Below are 10023 nucleotides of genomic sequence, written 5' to 3' on the forward strand. Positions count from 1 at the left end.
CAGTCTGTTGAGGGACAATGCCCGGCAGACCCGCAGTCTGGCTGAGATCAAAAAATCGATGAGCAAGGTGGAGCACAGCCTGGGTGCAATGAGGGAGTCACTGGGTGACGTGGCCACCAACTCAGTGGGGGTCATCACGTGTTTGTGGGACCTGAAAAACGCAACAACAGGCGTGGCCCAGGAGGTGACTGCCCTCACCCAGGCTGTGCAGGCCAATACCCGGGCTGTGCAGGCCAATACCCGGGCTGGCCAGGCTAATACGGCTGACATTACTTCCTGTCTGACAAGGATAGCCGTGGCCTTGGAGGGAAGGCCAGCAGGAGGACAGACACCAGGGGAGGCTCCTTCTTCCCCTGCACAGACCCCCCCCCATGAAAATACTCCCTCCCCTGCACAGACCCCCCCATGAAAATACTCCCTCCCCTGCACAGACCCCCCCCCGTGAAGATCCCCCAGTCGGCCGTGGCCGTCCCCATGGCCGTGCCTGTGTCGTGCCCGTGGGCAGCCCAGAAGGAGCACTCGGCAACATCATTGAGTTGCAGGGGTACTTTTGATTTTTTTTTTTTTTTTTTTTATACTGTACTTATGATTTGGTTTATGTCTGTGAATGATGTGTGAATGTGGGGGGGTGGCATTCCTGAAAACATAAGTGTGTCACCCTAGGTTCCTGAATGGTGTATGAATGCACAGTGACATAATTGGAGCCGTGGCGGGGCGTTACTGCTCCCAAGTACCAAAGGGGGGGGGTACTTGGATCTAATCCAATTCGATGTGCATGTGATGTGTCTGTGCTAGGGACCACAGTGACGTGCATTCATGCATTCTCATTGTGAGATAATTAATGTGCGTTTTGTACCAAAAAAGACATTCTCATTGACATATAAGTAATGTGCATTTTATGTGCAAAGAAATTGTTTAAAGGTTACATAATCTATGTGATTTATTCTTGGAAAAGCAAAAAAATAAAGATAATTAGGGTCCATTTACTGGGCAAAGATGCCTTCAGCCAGTTGTCTCCTTATTGCCTGGCCCTCAGCAGACCGGGTAGAGGGGTTTGGGGGGGGGATTGCCTGGGTGGGGGGTTAGGTCAGGACATAACTCAACATGCAGGCCCCTTCTCAGAGCAAAATTATGGAGGATGCAACATGCCCCAATAATTTGACAGACAAAGTCTGGGGAATACAAGAGTGTACCCCCAGTCTTGTCAATGCATCTGAATCTGGACTTGAGAAGGCCAAATGTCTGCTCTACTATTGCCCGGGTCTGGATGTGCACCGCGTTGAATTTCCGTTCTCCGGGTGTTTGGGGGTTCCTAAAGGGGGTCATCAGGTGGGGTCCCAAGGAATATCCAGAGTCACCTGTAAGGGAAAAGACAGGAGGATATTAGTCATGCATGTGCCCCTTGTGATGTCTGCATCATGGGGGGGGCATACCTGACACCAATGTCACTCACCAATCAGCCAGCTGTCTACATTCTGCTCCAAGTCTTGGTAGATCTTGGTCTGCCGTAGAATGAAGCTGTCGTGGCACGACCCTGGAAACTTGGCACAAACGTGCCAGATGAGGCCATGGGCATCTACAATCATCTGGACGTTGATCGAATGTCAGCCTTTCCTGTTTCTGAACAGGTGTTCAGTTTCATGGGGGGGCTGTAGTGCCACATGGGTGCAGTCTATCGCCCCGATGGTCCTTGGGAAGCCAGCAATGCTGTAGAAGTCAGTCATGGCTTGCAGACGCTGCTCCTCCTGGGTGGGCTTCACAAATTGATTGGTCATGCGCCGCAGTATGGCAGGGACCACCTGATGGACACATTGGCTCATTGTCGACTGCACCATCCCAGCCAGACCTCCAGATGCATGCTGGAATGAGCCACTGGATAAAAAATGGAAGGTTGCCATCACTTTATGTAGAGGTGTCAGGGCATGGGAGCGTATGGTTGGGGTGATAAGATCCTCCTGAAGTAGTTGGGTGATCTCCAGGATGGCTTCCCTATCAAACCTGTAGTTGCCATACACCTCATAATCTGGCATTTGGAAAAGATCACGCCGTGGCCGATAAACTCTCGCCTGTGCCCTCATCCTCCTCCTCTGTGCCCTCCTCCTCCTTTGTGCCTGTAAGGCGGCAAGTGCCGTCAGAATCATAGATGCCCCTGGCATTTTTAAAGACAGATCCTTCTCAACTATAGCTCTAGTCACTACCTACAGCAAACCCTTCCACGGCATGTGTAAAATTAGGGCTGGTTTTATAATGTGGAAATTTAGTCAGGGAAACTAACAGGTGCGCACAGGGCGGAAAATACGGCGCACACACTTAATTTTGAGAATCGCCCTAACTCCCTCATTTGCATCTTTGCCTATCAAAAACAGCGGCGAGACTAGCGTAATTTGCGCCCGGGGATGCGCAGGTGTAACTAATTTAGGTACGGCTGAAAATACGGAAATCTGGGCTTAACTCGTTTTGAAGATCGTGCGCAAAGATACGCGCCGTGTAAATTTAGAAAACTTGAGTTAAGTCTGCGTATCTCTTTTGAGAATTTGGCCCAATGTTACAAAGTCTGAAATTCTAAATATTAATTTAAATAAAAAGGATGAAAGGAGGCTGAGAGAGATCTGCCAATTCCCTTGGACAAAATAATTAAAATACCTGGGTATTAGGCTCGCCAATTCGGTTAAGAAGATCTATAAAATAAACTTCATACCCCTGTTAAACGAGATTAAATATAAGATTAAAAAATAATTAATAGGCCCATATCCTGGATAGGACGCATTAATACTGTAAAAATGATCTTAGTACCTAAAATACTCTATAACTTCCAATTGATCCCTATAGCCCTGCCACAGCAATACCTTAGAATCCTGAATTCATTACTCTTGAATTACGTTTGGAAAAACAAAAAACACAGGATTTCTCTTGCAATTTTAAAACAAGATAAAAAAATGGGGGGGCTGGCAGTTCCCGATATAAGGAAATATAATAAAGCGGCGGTTTTGTCTCGAGTGGTAGAATGGGCTAGAGATAGACAAGGGAAGAGGTGGGTTCAAATAGAAAAAGCACAAGCTAGGGCACATTTAAGTAATATAATTTGGATTCCTGCACAATTTAGAGATTTAAATAATAAAACTTTTGATCTAACACAAGACACTTTGAGGGCGTGGGATAGGACCATGGCACAACTGGATATTAAATTTAACTCTCCACTAATTAACTTAAAAGAAAACGCACATTTTGCACCAGGGGAAAAAAATCGGGGGGAATTGGATTAAAAAAAATGAAGTACACTTGGGGGACATAATAAAGGATGGTGAAATTAGGACTTATGAAGAACTGAAATCGCGAACCGACGTTTGGAAATTGGATAGGTGGCGGTACTCTCAGTTACAGCATTTTGTCTGACACCTTTCCCGCCCTTTACGGACTGGGGAGGAGTTGACACCACTAGAGAAATTATGTAGAATAGAGAATTCAAGGGGCACTGTTTCAAAACTATACAAATTACTTATAAAGATAGATTCACAGGGTGAACCCTACTTTGTTCAGAAATGGGAGAGGGAGTTGGGCACTGCCAGAGGGAAAAATACCTTTGAAAAGTTGATGCAATTAACTCATTCGTCTGCGACCGACACGCGAACCACCGAGACAAATTATAAATGTATCGCTGGTTGGTACATCACCCCTGACAAAATTAGTAAATTCAGAACTGATCAGCCTGCCAAGTGCTGGCAAGGCTGTTCAGAAAGGGGAACAATGGCCCATTTGTGGTGGACCTGTCCTAAAATCCAAAAGTATTGGGATCTTATTCTGAGGCAAATAAAGGAGGTCACAGTAAATGAGATCAAAAAAGATCGCTGGGTAGTTCTCTTCCATGGTACCCAGGAGGGTATTAAAAGATACAAGCAATCACTCATACCCCATTTGCTAAATGCGGCTAAAAGGCTTATACCAAGAAAGTGGCAGGAGGTTGAAAGTCCGCAGGTATGGGAGTGGATTGACGTTGTCGAGGAAACTTATAGGATGGAAGAACACAGGAGTGTAGGGAAAAATGGAAAAAGTGGCAAGAGTTTAAAAAAAACATGGTGCTATGTGGAAAAACTGAGAGTAGACGGTTGAAACATGTGGAGAATATGGTGACTTTGATCTATTAATGGTGTTACCCCGACGATTTTAACTTGTTAATAAAACAGTGAAAAATGTATAAGCAAACAATCATTCCACAATGTTAATAGTGTCCCGAGAGCCGGGGGGAGGGTGGGTGGGGGGGCGTGGGGTAAATACCTATTTTTGTAGGGAGGGCTTAAGAATAGTTTGACCTTTGTTAAGGAAAGGCACATGTCATATCGACAAAAAAAAAGAAGTAATAAACAAATGTATAACAGATGATGCGAAAGTGAAAAGGGAGACAACGGCAAGCATTTGACCATGAGCTGGTCTCTAGTCCTCGGTTGGAAGCTGATGTAGAAAAAAAAAACATGAATATCAGAATATCAGAACATACATTGCCTTGAAAAAGTATTCATAACCCTTGAAATGTTTTCACATTTTGTCATGTTACAATCAAAAACTTGCATTTTATTGTGATTTTATGTGATAGACCAACACAAAGAGGCACATAATTGTGAAGTGGAAGAAAAATTATAAATGGTTTTAATTTATTTTATAAATAAATATGCATTTATATTTAGCCCCCTTTACTCGGATACCCCTAACTAAGATTTAGTGGAATCAAATTCCCTCAGAATTCACCCAATTAGTAAATAGAGTCCATCTGTGTGTAATTTAATCTCATTATAAATACAGCTGTTCTGTGAAGTCCCCATAGGTTTGTTAGAGAACCTTGGTGAACAAACAGCATCACAAAGGCCAAGGAACGCACCAGACAGGTCACGGATAGAGTTGTGGAGAAATTTAAAGCAGGGTTAGGTTATAAAAAAAATACCCCAAGCTTTGAACATCTTAGGCCCCGTACACACGACAGAGGAACTCGACGTGCTTGGCACGTCGAGTTCCTCGTCGAGTTTTGGGATGAAGCCGCCGAGGAGCTCGGCGGGCCGCCTTCTCCCATAGAACAACGCGGACAACGAGAAAATAGAGAACATGTTCTCTATTTTCTCGTCGAGTTCCTCGGCGGCTCCATCGAGCCAAAACTGTACAGACGACAGAGTTTCTCGGCAGAATCCGGGTTTTGACCGAGTTTCTCGGTGAATTCTGCCGAGAAACTCTGTCGTGTGTACGAGGCCTTACAGAGCTCTGTTCAATCCATCATCTGAAAATGGAAAGACTATGGCACAAATTCAAGCCTACCAAGACATGGCTGTCCTCCTAAACGAACAGGCCGGTCAAGGGGAGCATTCATCAGAGGAGCAGCCAAGAGGCCCATGGTAACTCTGGGGGAGCTGCAGAGATCCACAGCTCAGGAGAGAGAAACTGTCCACAGGACAACTATTAGTCGTGTTCTCCACAAATCTGTCCTTTATGGAAGAGTGGCAAGAAGAAAGACATTGTTGAAAGAAGGGTCAGATGAGACCAAAATGTAACTTTGTGGCCTTAGGGCAAAATGCTATGTGTGGCACAAAACTAGCACTGCACATCACCCTGAACACACCATTCCCACCATGAAACATGGTGGTGGCAGGAATGTTGTGGGAATGCTTTTCTTCAGCAGGGACACGGAATGTGGTCAGAGTTGATGAGAAAATGTATGGGGCCAAATACAGAGCAATCTTACTAGAAAACTTGTTAGAGTCTGCAAAAGATTTATGACTGGGACAGAGGTTCACCTTCCAGCAGGACAACAACCCTAAACACACAGCCAGAGCTACAATGGAATGATTTAGATCAAAGCATATTCATGTGTTAGAATAGCTAGTCAAAGTCTAGACCTAAATCCAATTGAGAATCTGTGGCAAAAAATTGCTCTTCACAGACACTCTCCATACAATGTGACAGAGCTTTAGCTATTGTGAAAAGAAGAATGGATAAAAAATGTGACTCTCTAGATGTGAAAAGCTGGTAGAGACATCCCCAAAAAGACTTGCAGCTGTAATTGCAGTGAAAGGGGGTTCTACAAAGTATTCACTTAGGGGGGCTCTATACAAATGCACACCACACTTTTCAGATATTTATTTGAAAAAAAAATTAAAACGATTTATCATTTGTCCCTCACTTTACAAATATGTGACCATTTAAGTTGGTCTAAACCATAAAATCCCAATAAAATACATAAATGTTTTTGGTTGTAACATGACAAAATTTGGAAAATTTCAAGGGGTATGAATACTTTTTCTAGGCATTGTATTAGAAAGTTCTATCAACATGGTAACTGACCATTTTGTGCAGTCAAAGCATGGTTTTGATACATATGTCTGGATTGACGTGTTTTGCCCAAATGAGGGGCTTCCTCAGGATCTATGTTTTAATATAATTAAATCTAAATACTGATAAACAACATGAGAAATACATTATTCAAACAAAATACATACAACATAAGCCTATGCAGTACATATCAAAATAGATTATATTATTGATGTTATTATAGTATAGCTGAAAACAACCATGTCTAATAGGGGAAAAAAAACAGCGATGACGTAAAACACAACGACGTGCTGAAAACAATGAAGTTCAATGCTTCCAAGAATGCGTCGACTTGATTGTGAGCATGCATTGATTTTTAACCGATGGACGTGCCTACATACGATTGTTTAAAACATTTTAACCGATGGATAAATAACCGATGGGGCCTACACACGATCGGTATGGTCTGATGAAAACGGTCCATCAGACCGTTCTCATCGGTAAAAAGATGAGGGATGGACAGCCGCACTCCAAACCAAACAGGTTGTCTTTATTCAAATCAACAGCAAGAACACAGCAGATCACAGCAATAGGAACAGGAGAATACCGACGTTTCGCACTGGCTTCAGTGCTTATTCATGGCCATGAATAAGCACTGAAGCCAGTGCGAAACGTCGGTATTCTCCTGTTCCTATTGCTGTGATCTGCTGTGTTCTTGCTGTTGATTTGAATAAAGACAACCTGTTTGGTTTGGAGTGCGGCTGTCCATCCCTCATCTTTTTACCAATATTTGCCTTAGTGCATTGCCTGCACCCTTGGAGTCCTATATTCTTGAAATGACCCTACAATAGACCTACCTTGAGCGGTGATCTTCTCTCTCAGACCGTTCTCATCGGATTGACCGATCGTGTGTACGTGGCATAAGTGTAAAAAAAGAGGAGTGCATAGCCAAAAAAATTGTGTAAAGTGTAAAAAAAAAGGGAGGATTGCATAGCCAAGCAATTGGCCATGAAAATTTAAATATTATTACTGTGTAAAAAAAGAAGTATACATATCGGTTATACATTGACTCACATGGTCGACTGTGTGGGTTGTTATAAAATCACTGGGGTAGAGAAGCTAAAACCGTATTTTTGAATTATAGGGTGACATTATGTAACTAGAACAAGGTGATTCTATAATTTTCACAACCCCCATCATGTTCCTTAAATATTAGAACCTGTCTTGACACATTCCATGGTGATTGGATTAAGGTGTCCCTTCTACCTGTATGGAAATAAATTCTGGGGATTCATATCACTCATTACAGCTGAAGTAGTGGCTTGGAAACATAAAACAAAACAGATCTTCAATGGTACAGAACAATTCCAATGAAATGTCACTAACTACTACTAGCTTTACTGTGACTTGGATCAACGAGAACCTTCACAGACAATGTTGATGGTACTAACAAACCGATAACCCATAGCAAAAAGAAATAACTACATTCCATATCTATGGAGGAAATTTTAATATTAAAACATGATACAGTAAACAACCAATATTGTCCTTGTAGTTTCTGCATGTAGTAATGTGCAGAAACAATGGTAGAAAATAGGTGATTGGATAAAAGTTGAAATAATAAACATGGAGTTCCCTACTGCTTTCAAATTAAGATTGATAAAGGTTGTGTGTCAGGAGAAATACAATCTAAAAAAAAGAATTCCTAAAAGATTATTAGCAATCAGATAAATTAGCCATGCAAAAAACAGCCCACCAAGGAGGAGTAAATGTATAAAAGTGTTTCATATCAACTCAATAAATAACAGAGACTAATAATTCCCTGTAAGTGATATATTATTTCCACTAAAACATTTGATGGCTGATCTTACACTGTTTGCCGGGGATTTTCAAAGTGAACTGTTACATCCAGTTGTCATCTCTAAAAATGCACATGGAATTGAGGTGCAGTATGTTTGCAGATAAATTAAATTATAGACGCATCATAGAATTCCTGTTTTGTGTTTCTTTACAGATGAAGAACTGTAGATGTACAAGTATAAGATGTATAACAATTTTATCTGCTTCAGATCCTCTCTCCATTACCTAATTTAACCGGGGATTTTCTAATATTTATACTGCAATTTGCAACTCAACTCAACTAATGCCAAAAAAAGATTGTATTATACATTTGGAATTTGAGCTTTTCTAGTTCAGTGTAATATTCCTCACATTTTATACCTGCAATACTGTTAATTTCCAATGTCTAATATCTAACTTCCTGGCTATCCGCTGTCTTTTCTTCCTTCCTTTAAGGGAAACATCATGTCTTCTTGTATTTATTGTTATTTATGCCCAGGAATAAAAATTAACAATTTAAAATTAACAATTTAAAATGTAGGTTCAAGTTTTGAAGTAAATTAGAAATAATGCACAGTAATGTTTTTTATTTTTTAACACCCAGTTCAAATATTTTTTTTTTTAATCAACTAAATGCTTTTTTAGGTATATGCAGGAAAAAAAAGTCTTGATCGGTTTCCTTTGGTAAGAAGCTGCGGACTATATAGAGAAGCCAGTAAGCTGCATAGAAGAAGACTGGCTCTCTGGGTGGAAATAGTTGTCTCTCTGCAGAGGTCCAACTGGAACTATAGCTTCACATACAAAAAAGCTCATTCCCCTTGCTGGGTAAGAAGTACTAGCTCTCACTGACTGGGGATGTACCAGACATCTGCAGAGAGACCATAGATTCCAAGTATAAGGCAAGGCTCCTTGTCTACAGAATGCTGTCAGAGGACCGACATTTCTACTCTGGCTTTCTAAAGAAAATTAATTGTACAATTTAGAATGCTTTGATGCATTGAATTTAGCTGACTTACACTAATTTAACTTTAGGCAAGCTAGGCTGTGGCTAGCCTAAGTTCTGATTGCTATTGTTTTCTACATTATTTGTGTTTGCCCGAAGCCTAAAGCCGCGTACACACGATCGTTTTTTAATGTACTAGAAAAAACGTTTTTCTCATTGTGATTCTTTTCAAGCCTGCCTTGTCTACACACGATCGTGAAAAAAAAAGCTTGAGCAAAGCGCAGTGACGTACAACACATACGACGGCACAGTTCCATTCGGATGGTGCCACCCTTTGGGCTGCTTTTGCTGATTTCGTATTAGTAAAAGTTTGGTGAGAGACGATTTGCGCTTTTCAGTCTTCGTGCTTTTCAGTCAGTTACAGCGTGACAAATGTGCTAACTCCATTACAAACGCTAGTTTTACCAGAACGAGCGCTCCCGTCTCATAACTTGCTTCTGAGCATGTGCAATTTTTTCCTGTTGTTAAAGCCTACACACAATGTGGAAAACGACAACATGAAAAATGACGTGAACATTTAGAGAACATTTAACATCTAAATTTTTAATGCCCATTTTTCACATTGAGAAAAATGCTCTGGAGCCCACACACGATCATTTTTAATGATCATTTAAAAATATTGAATTTTTCACACCATGAAAAGCGGTTGTGTGTACGCGGCATTAGGCATTGTGTGCTTTTTGCCTACTGTTGGGAAGTGTTCTCCAGTAGATAGAGCAACAGTTAAAATATTAGGGGTTCTGAGTATTTACTTCACCCAGCAATTTACTAAGGGGGTTGTTGACAATCATGAGGGCTGAAGAAGGAGATACATATATACAGAGAGCCCTTCTAGAAGAGTCTTTGCCTCTCAGGCTTGGCCTGGAGATAATGCCGGTATAAGAGCTCTTTCC

Source organism: Rana temporaria, chromosome 3 (genome assembly GCF_905171775.1).
Source record: "Rana temporaria chromosome 3, aRanTem1.1, whole genome shotgun sequence".
NCBI lineage: Eukaryota > Metazoa > Chordata > Amphibia > Anura > Ranidae > Rana > Rana temporaria.